The 15304-nt window shown below is 45.7% G+C and overlaps 1 long non-coding RNA gene across 1 annotated transcript; it reads left to right on the top strand.

Moving 5' to 3' along the window:
- Positions 1–156: 156 nt before the first annotated feature.
- LOC138648834 (uncharacterized) lies at positions 157–15094 on the top strand. Its single transcript, XR_011315196.1, has 2 exons — positions 157–518; positions 14188–15094. It is a non-coding gene; the product is annotated as an uncharacterized lncRNA (long non-coding RNA).
- Positions 15095–15304: the final 210 nt, after the last annotated feature.

Genomic DNA, 15304 nt, shown 5'->3' with positions numbered 1-15304 from the left:
ATACACCTGGGACTACTGGGATAATTCCTAACATATCTTTATGACTATGTAGTATGTTAGCAGGTGGGTAGAATGCAGTGACACACAAGAGACAGAGCAAGGGTAACATGTTCTTTATATCAAACAGTGATAGTACAAGCAGGGGGTAAAGATTGTGAACTTGCGCATGGGAAAAGTCAAATGCAGAAGATAATAACAGGTTATCTTATCAGTCTCTGTGCAGTGGAGGAATGTGGCTGGAAGATCCCTCGGCGGCACCTCAGGCGGCGCGAGATATCTCTGATCCTATCCCGCAGAAGGGCGATGCACTGTCTCATTGCGATGACGAATCCTCCGGGTTCTTCGGTGGGGTAGAGATGATGCTCAATGGCACAGTGGCAAAAGCAGAAAGTTCAGTAGGCAAGGCCGCAGTAGAAGCACACAGTCCAGCGGACACAGCCACAAGCACAGGCCGGTCCTTAGCAGGCACCGCAAGGATGGGAGTAAGTGGTACCTCCACGGTGGTGAGCGGAGCAAAGGTATGCACTCTATCTTGGTCACTATCCGGTGTGGAAGTCTCTCCGGGCTGAGGGTAGAATGTGTTGGCAGTCTTGCTAGCCGGGATTACAGGTGCAGCTAGCGGGCATGGGTCCATCGGGAGAGAGTCAACCCTCTCACTGCTCACAAGCTCGTTCCCCGCCAAGTGTCCCATCTTCCCACTCAGACTGCTATTTATGTCAGACCCGCCCCCCATCAGTCAGGTGTCCTGAACTGCTCCGGTCAGAAATCTATTCCCCCTGAAACACTGAAACAATGGTGACTGCCCCAACAGTTCCGGCCCAGACATGCAAGAGAGACCGTTAGCTTGACTCTCCTCCCTACAACTACAGTGCCCTTTCCAGTAAGACCAGAAGGCTCTAAATGGAAGACTATCCTGTTCAAGCCACTCTTCCAAAGTGGAGCAATCCTTGATGAGCTGCTATTAATCCCAAATATCGTTAAGGCTTCCAGTCAAGTCTTCAGAAATCAATTTAGAAAGGAAAAACCAAACCAACTGTTCTCAATCAGACCTGTTTCCCTTACTATATAATCTGCAATTACGCTGTTACTCTGTTATTTCAGGTGTTCCTCTCCCTGTGCCAACCATGATATAGTCATTGTAAAAAGTAAATACCCAGTGCCTGTATAAAAATGTGATAAATGTAGTCATGTTTATATACCATGAACTTTTCACTCCAGCAACCAACCAAGCTATCAAATAGTAACATTTATCATTTTCATCCATTTTCTTAAGAAGACATTATTAATACTAAAAATAATTATTTTCTTAATCATTTTAAGCTTGTGTAAAACCCATTACTGAATACAGAAGTCTAATGTACCGAGAAATTGAAAAAATCCCAGTGGGCTGAAAGGGTGATAAAAATACAATTCCATATTTGGGGGTGGGGTTTTAGCATTCATTGTACAATAAAAATGTCCTATAAAATATAATTGTTCAGGTCAGTGGAATTACAGCTATTCCAATCTTCCATTGATTTTTTTTCTAAATAATCTCATCTTTCACTGTTAGAGATAGCTGTAGAGAGGGGAAGAGGTCATGCACAGAGGATTCGAGTTTGGAGAGGGGGAAAGCATTCAAGTGTTTGGGGTGAGCAGACCACATAGGCTGTATTGAATCAGAATGTGGGAAGGGAGGAAAGCAAGCACATGGCAGTCTGGAGGAGATGGGAAGACAACACACGTCTCTATGTCAGTATCAGTCAACATGAGGGAGGTGAGATCTCTCGTAAACTGTAGAAGGTTAAATTAGGCCAGGAATGAAACTGTGGTGATACATGAGAGCTAGTGACGGCATCAATATCCTAGAAACCGCTGAAAATTAGAGCATTTTTATAACTCAAGGTTAAAAGGTCTCACTAACAAATACAAGCAATATTTTTGCATGTCAAAGTATCTATAGCTTTTTTCAGGCTGAATTCTCTAGACCAAATCTTGTCACCACATCGAGCCAGCAAGGATAGTTGGGAAATGTAAGCTCTGAAAGTTCATTCATTTTAAATGCAGCTCTGAATTGTGCTTAAAGGGAATATGTCACCAGGCTTTTGCTACACCATCTGACAGCAGCATAATGTAGGGGCAGAGACAATGATTACAGCAATATGTTAGTTACTTTACTGGATGCTGAAGTTTTGATTAAAAACATTCCTTCTGCTGCAGATATAGCAGTCCTCTGAATTCTGAGTTCTATATACTGTATCCCTGCCTGCACCAGTGACCAGCAGCTTTCTGTGTACACTGTGCAGAAACCTGCTGTAACGGGGTCTTCTGTGCTGTAGTACCTCTTTCAGCACCCCCCGTGTTTCAGGAGGTCCACTCTGCTTTTGCTGGATTCTGAATTAAGGACGCTGGCTGGAATTCCTTGATTACGTGAGAGCATATAAAAGCTGACTGCTACTCCACGTATTTCCAGTCTAAAAGAACACACTTTATTCACAGCACACAGAATATATAACACAGATACACAGGGCAGGCCAATAGAAAAAGCAGGCCAGACATACATTACAATAGCCGCAGGGGGCCGAAGCCTGCTGATATTTACTGTGGGAATTACAAAGGTGGGGGAGGACAGAAGGGGGATATCGTGTCCTCTCTGCCCAGGGGCGAAGCCTGTAGACTGATGCATTTCACATGGAACCTATTATACATAATATATACTGCATAACATATTCTTGGTGCTGGGGGTTCTGTAACACCTGCCAATCAGTGGGGAAGGCGTGGTTGGACTACCTGGCAGCAGGTCAAGTAGTCCTCTACTGGTAATCTGTTTATAAAACAGAGATTTAAAAAAAAACTACACTAAGCTAGGTAAGTGACATATCGCTGGAATAAGGATCTCTGCCCCTACATCATGCTGCTCTCAGATTAGGATCAGACAGCTTTGTTTTCTTTCTGCACAGAAAAGTGCATCATCTGAGCTCAGAACTAGGGATGAGCGGACCCACAGAAGTTTGAGTTCGTTGGGTCCGACCAAACTTTTGTCCAAAGTTTGAACCGAACTTGAAGCAGTACCCGAACACAATAGAAATCAATGGTAACCTGAACTTTGGAGCTAGAAAATCTCTCTCTCTCCCCTCCCTGAACTATCAAACTGTAAAATGGAATTCAAGGAGAAGTCCATGTTTGGAGTTCAGCACTGAACTGTGAGTGTCCAGTATGAACCCCGTATATTACAGTTCAGGTTCGCTCATCTTAAAATAAAGAAAAAGGGTATAGAGTTGTATGTCTGGAAGTAGCTGCAAATTGCCTCTTCAGAGAAAAAGAGGACTTGAACTCTATAGCGCCACCTATTGGAAGTAGCGATCCTACAAGTCACAATCAACCCTTTAACGAGTCGTGCAATATAACTTAGTATAAAAGCCAAATCAGTATCTCAATTCACAGACACGGTGTTTCGGGCTGTTGGCCCTCGTCAGTGCGAAGCGTGATAACTGATTTGGCTAGGTGAGAGGCTCTGGATTGAGGTCTAAGAGGTAACATTTCTCCTTGTGGACAGTGACATACCAGCTCTGGCTTGTCAAGGTAAGGAGGCTTATTCGCTGTGCAATGCTCCTCTGGGAAATTTATTATGCAAATTGCCTCTTCAGAGAGAAAGAGGACTTAAACTCTATAGCGCCACCTATTGGAAGTGGCGATCCGACAAGGCACAATCAACCTTTTAACGAGTCGTGCAATATGAGTTAGGATAAAAGCCAAATCAGTATCTCAATTCGCAGACACTGTGTAACTGGAAAGTACTTGAAGGAACTGAGCTAACTCTTAGGCACCTTTACAATTGCCTCCCGTGTCCACCCATTAATAAATACATAGAATATAGTGACTTATACAGTATTTCTGCAGCTGAACCCTCCATTCTGAACGTTAAGGGTTTGTAATTACCCTATTTGTCATTCTCCCTGTACACAGTACAGAAGAAGCTGTTAGCACCTCATAAATCAATAAATCTACTACTAGCGCTAATAATTAATAATGAATATTAGATAATGGAAGGTTCTCCTTGGGGGATCCATTCAATAAATTAAGGCCACATTTATTAACTAGTATTGGAAGTGGAAGAAATGAGGGATGTGACTGGTTTCCCACAGAACAATGTTAACACGCTACTTACAACACCATTAGAATGTCGTTTATTTGCATTGTTTAACCACATTCCACATGCACATTTTTGAGCTCGCTCCAAAAAAGCTGATGCACATTAATATGATGGCTGCACATTGTGAGCCGGGGAAGGGAACACAATGAGGCATTCTTCAGCTGTTCTCCGTCCCCTAAACCAGTGAAAATATGAAACAAATCTATTGTGTCAGCAATGAGTTATCGCTCGCACCGTGCAGGAAACAAACGCTTTCTTCGCTGGACTTTATATCAGTTTTAGTGCAGCAGAATTGTTTGGACAAGTGTCAAAAAAATTAATTTTGTGCTGACACCCTTTTAAATGAACATAATTTATGGCTCTGTCCTCATCTACTGCAGAAGACAATGTTCGTTTTGTTTGGTGGGATGAATAGGAATTTTCTCATGGACGGACATGACATTTTGCCGGGTGTTGCACAATACATAATTTTTCCAAATTACTATTGCTAAAAAGTAATTTTTTTTACACACATTATCATATATTTCCCTACAATAGCCACAAAGTTATTTTATAGATAAAGACAAACATACGTCTAGGGGCAACAGTTGCACCCAGAGCCCAGTTAATCATTGATCCCAAAAGCCCCTCTGTTTATTAACACCAAACTGTACAAAAGAATGATTGTAAAATTCCTCAAAATGCTCCAGCACTCTTTGCTTCTGCTGTCTGACGCTGCCGATCTTATTTGGTGGGCTGTGTGCACAGTGGGGAAGTAGCGATGACATGTCCATGGGGCAGCGAGTTCGCTGCCCAGCCAAGATTCTTTGTTTCTCCTCCTGGTCCTCCATCAACCCACTGTAACACCCGTCCAATGCCAGCCAAACCAATGGTATATTTGTCTTGCTGTGTTTATTCCCAATTGACTTCCTGTATTCCTGACCCAGATTTTTCACCAGTCTGCTGTTTAATACCTCAGACTCTTTATTAGATTGGACTCTGCGCTCCTTGATACCTCTTTTACCTAATGTCTCTGCCTGAACCCTAGAGTTGAACTTGGCTATCCTCCTGACCATGTCCATGCCAAGTGATTCTGTCATTGTGCCTAACTGTTTGGTACTCACCTGTCTCTTTTTTATCATACTACTGTAAACTCGCTCTGGAATGCCCGCCAAGGCCGTGGGGTACTTGGTATCGGGTCCGGTACTTAAGGGGATGTGTCACGGCGGCGACCCAGTCCGTGGCCCTGGTCGCCCAGGTAAAAGGGAAATTGATTAAAGTTTGTGTTCGTGATGCCACATGTGGTATTCGGTCAGTGGGGACAAATGCTGCTTAAAGGGGTCCCTGGGGTGATGATATGGCAGCTAGATGGTATAACTTCCCACAGGTGAAATAGGTCCCCAGGGCTCCTGGTGTATAGGTGAAGATAGTGAGAGGTGCAGTGAAGAATGAGGACACAGGTTTGCAGACTTTTTACCTGGTGTACTGTAGGCTTCAGGCAACCGCACCAGATAACAGGTACAGGCAGGGTCCGGCAAGCTTGGAAGCAAATCCAGAGTCCCCTTTAACAGGTGGAGATGAAAGCCTTCTTTAAAGCGCGGTGGTGTTGTAGTCTCTTACTGCCTATGGCTTCTGATAAGTTCCTCACAGTCCCTCTCTGTCCCCCATATAGGTTAGGACACAAACCCGTATGACAGGTGACTTGAGCCTTTTTACAAGAACTGGCTATTTATTGCTTGCGTTGAGAAACACGTGATGGTGTCTACGCGGCTTTTCTACATGCATTTGCATATTTCCCATAAAGGATAGGGGAAGTGTTCTGGTTCACTGTGTTGAGAAACACGTGATGGTGTCTCCGTGGCTTTTCTACGGGCATTTGCATATTTCCCATAAAGGATAGGGGAAGTGTTCTGGTTCACTGTGTTGAGAAACACGTGATGGTGTCTCCGCGGTGTTGGATGTTTTGATCTCCCCGAGGACATTCATCCTTATGTCTATAGTCATTGAACCAGGCACTGCTCCTAATAGCCAGTTTCCTACTCCACACTGATGAGGGGCAAATACCCCGAAACAGCTGTCTGTGGATGGATACCATGATTAGGCATAGGTGGTTTTCCTTTTTGGATGCTGCCCTTCCTGTGGTTGTTCCTTCCCGGTGAAAGACCTGGCTATTTATTGCTTGCGTTGAGAAACACGTGATGGAGTCATTTCCACATGAGTTGCCTCCACAGACTCCTCCACATCAGGTGGCAAGACAAGGTCCCGGACACGGCAATTCTGGAACAAACTGGGCTCTGCAGCGTTTACACTCTCCTGCTGAAAGTCCAAGCCAGATGGGCTGGACATGTGGTCCGAATGCCTGACAGCCGACTACCGAAACAACTGCTGTACGGAGAACTGTGCCAAGGAAAGCGAGCAGTTGGGGGGCAGAAGAAGCGCTATAAAGACTGCCTTAAGGTGATGGTGTCTCTGCGGTGTTAGATGTTTTGATCTCCCTGAGGTCATTCACTGATGAAAGGCAAATCCCCCGAAACAGCTGTCTGTGGATGGATATCATGTTTTGGCATAGGTGGTTTTCCTTTTTGGATGCTGCTCTTCCCATGGTTGTTCCTTCCCAGTGAAAGACCTGGCTATTTATTGCTTGCATTGAGAAACACGCGATGGAGTAATTTCCACATGAGTTGCCTCCGCAGACTCCTCCACATCAGGTGGCAAGACAAGGTCCCGGACACGGCAATTCTGGAACAAACTGGGCTCTGCAGCGTTTACACTCTCCTGCTGAAAGTCCAAGCCAGGTGGGCTGGACATGTGGTCCGAATGCCTGACAGCCGACTACCGAAACAACTGCTGTACGGAGAACTGTGCCAAAGAAAGCGAGCAGTTGGGGGGCAGAAGAAGCGCTATAAAGACTGCCTTAAGGTGTCTCTCAAAAACCTGGAAGTCAACACCAATGAATGGGAAGAGCTTGCCCTGGATCGTCCAGGTTGGCGGGGCAGGATCACCCCAGGAGCACGTGCAGCTGAAGATAGGAAAATCTGTGACGCAAAAAGAAAGCGTGCTGTACGCAAGGCACAAGTAGAATCTGGTGTACTGACCACATCTGCTTTCGTATGTCAAGTATGTGGGCGAACCTTCAGGGCCCGGATTGGACTCATCAGCCACCTCCGGACCCATAACTATTAATTCTTTTCTAACCCTGAAGTCATGGTCATCTTCGAAAACAAAGGACGAACATCATGTACAGGACCCTGGGGCATCACAGCTCCACCGGACAGCAGCTTCTTCATGGACACAACCCAAGGGCTTCTGCAATGAAAGCCAAATCCTCATATAGGGATGAATGGGTGAAAGCTAGAGCTGCTTACCAGAGATGAAAGATCTCTTTAATGCTACATTCACACATATGCTCTCTGTATTGCATCCATGTTGCATCCATTTTTTTTCTCGGCTGTTTTTAGAAAGTGAAGTCAGTAGACTGAACTTTTATTTATCCACTAGATGGTGGCCCGATTCTAACTCATCGGGTATTCTGGAATATGCATGTCCTCGTAGTATATTGCCCAGCCACATACTATATTGCCCAGCCACGTACTATATAGCCCAGCCACGTACTATATTGCCCAGCCACGTACTATATTGCCCAGCCACGTACTATATTGCCCAGCCACGTACTATATTGCCCAGCCACGTACTATATCGCCCAGTCACGTAGTATATTGCCCAGCCACGTAGAATATTGCCCAGCCACATAGTATATTGCCCAGCCACGTACTATATTGCCCAGCCACGTACTATATTGCCCAGCCACATACTATATTGCCCAGTCACGTAGTATATTGGCCAGCCACGTAGTATATTGCCCAGCCACGTAGTGTATTGCCCAACCACGTAGTGTATTGCCCAGCCACATAGTATATTGCCCAGCCACGTAGTATATTGGCCAGCCACGTAGTATATTGCCCAGCCACGTAGTATATTGTCCAGTCACATAGTATATTGCCCAGCCACGTAGAATATTGCCCAGCCACGTAGAATATTGCCCAGCCATGTAGAATATTGCCCAGCCACGTAGTAAATTGCCCAGCCACGTAGTATATTGCCCAGCCACGTAGTATATTGCCCAGTCACGTAGTATATTGCACAGCCCACGTAGTATATTGCCCAGCCACGTAGTATATTGCACAGCGACATAGTATATTGCCCAGCCACATAGTATATTGCCCAGCCATGTAGTATATTGCCCAGTCACATAGTATATTGCACAGTCACGTAGTATATTGCACAGCCACATAATATAAAGCACAGAGCCACGTAGTATATTGCCCAGCCACGTAGTATATTGCCCAGCCACGTAGTATATTGCACAGCGACGTAGTATACAGCACAGAGCCACGTAGTATATTGCCCAGTCACGTAGTATACAGCACAGACACGTAGTATATTGCCCAGCCAGGTAGTATATTGCCCAGTCACATATGTAACAGGTTAAAAAATAAAAAAGAAACATACCATCCGAAGAGCCCGTTGTAGTTCCGGTGCTTGTGTGCGGTGTCCGGTGTTATGACCTGGTGGTTAGGAGCACCCGGAATGACCTGATAGTTAAACCACGAACTCTGGGATGTGGGAACTCTGCTGACCGCAAGCCCTAATCCTATCACACACTAGAAATAGCTGTGGAGCGCTCCTGACCAGACCTAGGCGCCTCGTCACAGCCTAAGGGCTATCTAGCCCTAGAGAAGGAAAATAAAGCCTACCTTGCCTCAGAGAAATTCCCCAAAGGTAAAGGAAGCCCCCCACATATATTGGCTGTGAGTAAAGATGAAAGTCACAAACGCAGAAATGAAACAGGTTCAGCAAAGGGAGGCCAGACTATCTAAATAGACAGAGGATAGGAAAGGTAACTTTGCGATCAGTACAAAAACCTACAAAGACCACGCAGAGTGTGCAAAAAAGACCTCCGCACCGACTCACGGTGCGGGGGGGCCACTCTGCATCCCAGAGCTTCCAGCTAGCAAGACAAAATCATGAAAACCAGCTGGACAAGAAAACAGAGAACAAAATAAGACTATAAGGAACTTAGCTTCTGCAGGAGAAGGCAGGTCACCAGAGAGATCCAGGAGCGAACTGAACGAATGCAAAAACATTGACAGCTGGCCTAGAGTAACGATCTGAGAGGAGTTAAATAGAACAGCCAACCAAAGGATAAACCACGTCACCTGTGTAAGGAACCTCAGAAGCCGCAGCTTCACTCATAGCCATCAGAGGGAGCCCATAGACGGAACTCGCCGAAGTACCATTCACGACCACAGGAGGGAGCTTGACAACAGAATTCACAACAGTCCGGTCCCAGGATTGGTTTGAGAGCAGGACCTTCCATGACGTCGCGGTCACATGACCGTGACGTTGCAGTCACATGACCGTGACGTCATGGAAGGTCCTTCTCCCATAGCATCTTTGGAAGCGGAACCTGCCGCATGCAGTGCCGAGGAGAGGACGCGACGGCGGAAGGCGAGAATAAGTTTTTTTTTATTATTTTTAACATTAGATCGTTTTACTATTGATGCTGCATACGCAGCATCAATAGTAAAAAGTTGGGGACACACAGGGTTAATAGCAGCGGTAACGGAGTGCGTTACCCGCGGCATAACGCGGTCCGTTACCGCCGGCATTAACCCTGTGTTAGCGGTGACCGGAGGGGAGTATGCGGGCGACAGGCACTGACTGCGGGGAGTAATGAGCGGCCATTTTCTTCTGACTGTGCCAGTCACTGATTGGTCGCGGCAGCCATGACAGGCAGCTGCCGAGACCAATCAGCGAATGAATAACCATGACAGACAGAAGGACAGACAGACGGAAGTGACCCTTAGACAATTATATAGTAGATTGACTCTTAGCAATGGATCAGGGATGCTCAGATGGAACTCCGTAGTATACCTTCCGTGTTCCATCTGTTTTACCCAGATCTTCATAGATCTTAATGACCAAGTCTGATCCACAATACCAGATGTGTTTTTAGTTCAATGAAATATCTATGAGTCTGTGTGATCTCAGAGAAAAAAATGGACAACACACGGACGTGTTACATGGATGTGTGACTGCTGCCTAACAGTACGTCACTAATTCTCTGACTAGGACTGAGAGACTATAGATTGCCATATACATTGCCATATACAGTTTTGCTCAAATGTTTATATACTATGACAGAAATTTTGCTTTCTTGGCCTTTTTTCAGAGAATATGAATGATAACAGCAAAACTTTTTCTCCACTCATTGCTAGTGGTTGGGTGAAGCCATTTATTGTCAAACTTCTGTGTTTTCTGTTTTTAAATCATAATGACAACCCAAAACATCCAAACGACCCAGATCAAAAGTTTACATACCCCATTTCTTAATACCATGTACTGCCCCCTCTAACATCAATGACAGCTTGAAGTCTTTTGTGGTAGTTGTGGATGAGGTTCTTTATTTTCTCAGATGGTAAAGCTGCCAACTCTTCTTTTCAGTTCCTGTAAATTACTGGGCTTTCTAGCATCAACTGCATGCTTGAGATCTCCCCAGAGTGGCTCAATGATATTGAGGTCAGGAGACTGAGATGGCCACTCCAGTACATTCACTTTGTTCTGCTGTAGCCAATGACAGGTCAACTTGGCCCTGTGTTTTGGGTCATTGTCATGTTGGAATGTCCAAGTGCATCCCATGCGCAGCCTCAGGGCTGATGATTGCAAATTTGCCTCCAGTATTTGCTGATAATGTGCTGCATTCATCTTTCCTTCAACTTTGACCAAGTTTCCTGTGCCTTTGTAGCTCACACATCCCTAAAACATCAGCAATCCACCTCCATGCTTTACAGTAGGAATGGTTTTCCTTTCATCATAGGTCTTGTTGACCTCTCTCCAAATGTAATGTGTTGTGAATTCTGCTTTTGGGCTCCCTCCGGTGGTTGTAGGTGGTAATGCAGTTGTCCCTGGATTGCAGTCCTGGTCAGGTGTATCTGCTGATTGCAGTTCTGACTGGGGTATTTAGGTTTGCAGGATTCATTAGTCCTTGCCAGTTGTCCATGGTTGTTGGGAGGTTTTAGACCTCCTCCTGCCTTGCTGCCATATCAGCAAAGATAAGTGTCTGGTTTTGTTTCTGTGGCACACAGGCTGTGTGCTTGATAATTCAGTGCTATTCATTTGTTTTTTTTCTTGTCCAGCTTAGATTGTGTCAGTATTTTCTCAGTCTTGTTGGATTCTCAGGAGTTGCAGATATATGACCCACGTCTTTAGTTAGATGGTGGAATTTTTTGTATTATCTGCTGTGGATATTTTTTGGAAGGGTTTTAATACTGACCGCTTAGTATTCTGTCCTATCCTTTCCTATTTAGCTAGAGTGGCCTCTTTTGCTAAATCCTGTTTTCTGCCTGCGTGTGTCTTTTCTCTCCTTCTCACAGTCAATATTCGTGGGGGGCTGCCTATCCTTTGGGGTTCTGCTCTGAGGAAAGGTAGAATTCCTATTTCCATCTATAGGGGTATTTAGTCCTCCGGCTGTGTTGAGGTGTCTAGGGTTTGTTAGGCACACCCCACGGCTACTTCTAGTTGCAGTGTCAGTTCAGGATTTACGGTCAGTACAGGTTCCACCTACTCCAGAGAAAGTATGCGGCTCCAAGGTCACCGGATCATAACAGTAATGTTTATGGTTGTGTACAAAAAGATAAATTTTGGTCTTATCACTCCACATTACCTTGTTCCAGAAGTTTTGAGGCTTGTGTCTTTGATGTTTTGCGTATTGTAGGCAAGATAATTTGTGGCATTTGCGGATTTGTGCAGCAATGGCTTTCTTTTGGCGACCTGACGATGCAGACCATTTTTCTTCAAGTGCCTCCTTATTGTACATCTTAAAACAGCCACACCACTAGTTTTCAGATAGTCTTGTATTTAGCTGATGTTACTTGTGGGTTTTTCTTTGCATCCCGAAAAATTTTCCTTGCAGTTGTGGACAATTTTATTTGGGGTCTACCTGAATGTGGTTTTGTTTATACAGAGCCCCTGATTTTCCATTAGTTAATTACAGTTTGAACGCTGCTGACTGGCATTGTCAGTTCCTTGGATATCTTTTAGTATCCCTTACCTGTTTTATACAGTTCAGCTACATTTTCTGGTAGATCCATTGACAATTCTTTTGCTCTCCCCATGACTCACAATCCAGAAACGTGAGTGGTTGTATGAAAGATGTGTGAGATAGCGCTTACTGCATGTGTTGGGGGGCACTTGCTTAACAACGGGACTCAGTCACACAGACACGTTTTTCCTCACAAAAACAGTCCATGTGGTTTATTATGGCATCATAAACCGGGTCATGCACAGTCCACATTACACTTCATGGAACACAGTAGGCACCAACCGGTGACATTAAGTTACAGCTTTAACTCAAATATTTCATATACGGTTTTAACTCATAGTTCAGACACTACACCCGCCAGCACTCCTTGACTAGTTCCCGGGGGTGTCTGTACACCGTATCGATGACTCTAGTCATAGCACACACGACATTGGATCACTGTCTCTAAACATGCTAGACCTTACTTCGTCCTGTTACCGTGGAAGACCACACAGTTCATTACTGACACCCTGTCAGTTCACACAGTTCCCAATACTCTGGGTTACCTTCCAGGAGCTCCTGCTCCACACGCTGACTCCTGTCAGTCCTCTTTCTCTCAGGGAAGCTGCCGACCTGGAATCACCATCCCAGACAATGCCTTGCTCACTAGGTCACCTGACAGTCCAGATCCTCAGATGGGCTGTAGCTCCCTCAGTGCAGTGCCATTGCAGACTTTGCCTCCAGTCTTTCCCATGTGCTCTTCAGGAATCCTACTCCAAGGACTTTCAACACAGATTGTGCTATTCAGGAATCCTACTCCCAGGACTTCCAACACAGGCCACTGTGTGTGCTGTTCAGGACGTCCGTCCCCACCTGTGACCCTCCAGCACACAAGTCTCTAAGTGTGCTGTTCAGGGATCCGATCCTACTCCCAGGATCTCCCAACACACCAGTCTTCAGATCCACGGCCTCACAGTGCACTATTCAGGGATCCAGTCCACACACAGGACCTCCCAACACACAAGCCATTCAGGATCTCATACAGTCTCCATTACAGAGACCACTCAGGTCCATACACAGGAACTACTACCGACTATGTGACCACACCATGGTCACATCAGGTACTTGTAACCACTCCCATAGATGGGAATTGTGTGTGGCTAGTTCGCCTGCCCAGCTCTTGAACTAGCCCAGTATGCCTCCCTTCATAATTATACAAAAACTTGTGGGACTACAGGTCCCAGAACAACATTACTTCAGGCTTACAGCGCAGACTCCCTCTGTGACACATATCGGCCATTTACAACTCTGCCAGTCACTGTTTCACCATCATTATAACCACAGATACGCCTCGATGCATATCCCGAGGAGCACACACAGCGCCCCCTAGCTGTTACAGGGGTTACTAAATCACATACCCCCCTGTTCAAACTTGTGGGGTTGAATACCTGTCATACACCAGGGGTCTCGAGACAGGTCACGCACGTTACTTTGCCCTACCAGTTGAGGGAACCAACTCAGATGGTTTTGAGCATCATACAACATCACACCTTTGCTAGGTTTTCCCCGCCCTCAGCAGTCAACATGTAGGCCTTGAGCTTTGGCCCTTAAGTCACAGTCTGTCTGTGTCACCAAACTTTTAGTCACCACACTTTCCAAGTGCGTGCGCCCCTTCACGTGACCTTTCTTTCCATGGCCGCCACCCACAGTTGTTGCGGTCATGAGTCCACCGTCCACTCGAGCCTAGCGACTGATCTGAGTCTGACTCTTCATTACTACGTCTGCTACAGGGGCTACTGTCCATGTCCCTTTGCTTTGTAGAATTGCCACTTTCACATATTTGACCTCCTTGTCTCTCTGAATGTTATTGGCGGTCAGCCATTCCATTATTTGGAGGGTCCCTTTTGTTCCCTTTTCCTTGGGTTGAAGGCGGCCGCCACCTTATGTTCTGCAGCTGTTTATTAACCTGCAGTCTTCGCTGCTCTAATTCTTTTAGGTACGCCACGCGATACCCCAGGAGCATCCGGATATTCCATAGACTCTCCATGGACCTGACAACAAGGAATGGAACCATCCCATCTTCACCCACGACCTGGGCCTCGTCATCAGCTGGAATCCTCAGTCTTTTCATACCGGATCTATTCACCATCTCCTGCATCACTTTCCCAAATCTTCCAATGACCTTCCTCACAAGATTTCGGGATACTTGCCAGGGCCGGACTGGCCATCGTGCAGTTCTGGCAAATGCCAGAAGGGCCGGTGCCAGTAGTGGGCCTCTGTGCGCTGACTCACTCCCCCCCCACCAGCGCCGCCGCTGCCGCATTCAACTATACCGGCGTGGTTATATGCAGTCATATTTAACCACTAGAAAATAGTACAATTACATGCAAAAAAATTTGACTTACAACTATTTAGCATATGATTAGTTATGCAGGTTCTTGTCATGTCACTACATTGTTACTGTTTTGCTCCTAAAGATCTAAATTTTTTATTATTTTGTTACTATTTTGGAAAATATATGATGTTCGACACTGCCTGAAACCTTCTGGGCATGCTCTCAATCAGATTCAAACACGTGTCAACTGAAATTTGATCTCAGGTCTCTTCTACACGTTCCCAAAGTTGGCGCAAACTGGTCCCCGGACCATGGACCCGAGGTTCCATAGATTTATCAATAAAAAACGAATGTGAACTTCACCACCTGTGCCTCTGCTTCTGTGCGTTACAGATTACTCCGGCCGTGGAACCCACTGGATCCCAGGTACCTCCGGCCATGAAGCTATGTCAAGAGGTTATCCATCTGAGGGATCAACAGGACAAGAGCACGACTTATCTGCGCAACTTGTCTACTTGCACGGATTACACTGGTCTACAAAAAAAATAAAAAAATTTCTGGCATTGACTTTAAAGGGAACCTGTCACCTGAATTTGGCGGGACTGGTTTTGGGTCATATGGGCGGAGTTTTTGGGTGTTTGATTCACCCTTTCCTTACCCGCTGGCTGCATGCTGGCTGCAATATTGGATTGAAGTTTATTCTCTGTCCTCCATAGTACACGCCTGCACAAGGCAAGATTGCTTTGCGCAGGCATGTACTACGGAGGACAGAGAATGA

Source organism: Ranitomeya imitator, chromosome 9, assembly GCF_032444005.1.
Source record: "Ranitomeya imitator isolate aRanImi1 chromosome 9, aRanImi1.pri, whole genome shotgun sequence".
In the NCBI taxonomy this organism is placed as follows: domain Eukaryota; kingdom Metazoa; phylum Chordata; class Amphibia; order Anura; family Dendrobatidae; genus Ranitomeya; species Ranitomeya imitator.
This window is presented reverse-complemented; position numbering and strand designations above follow the sequence as displayed.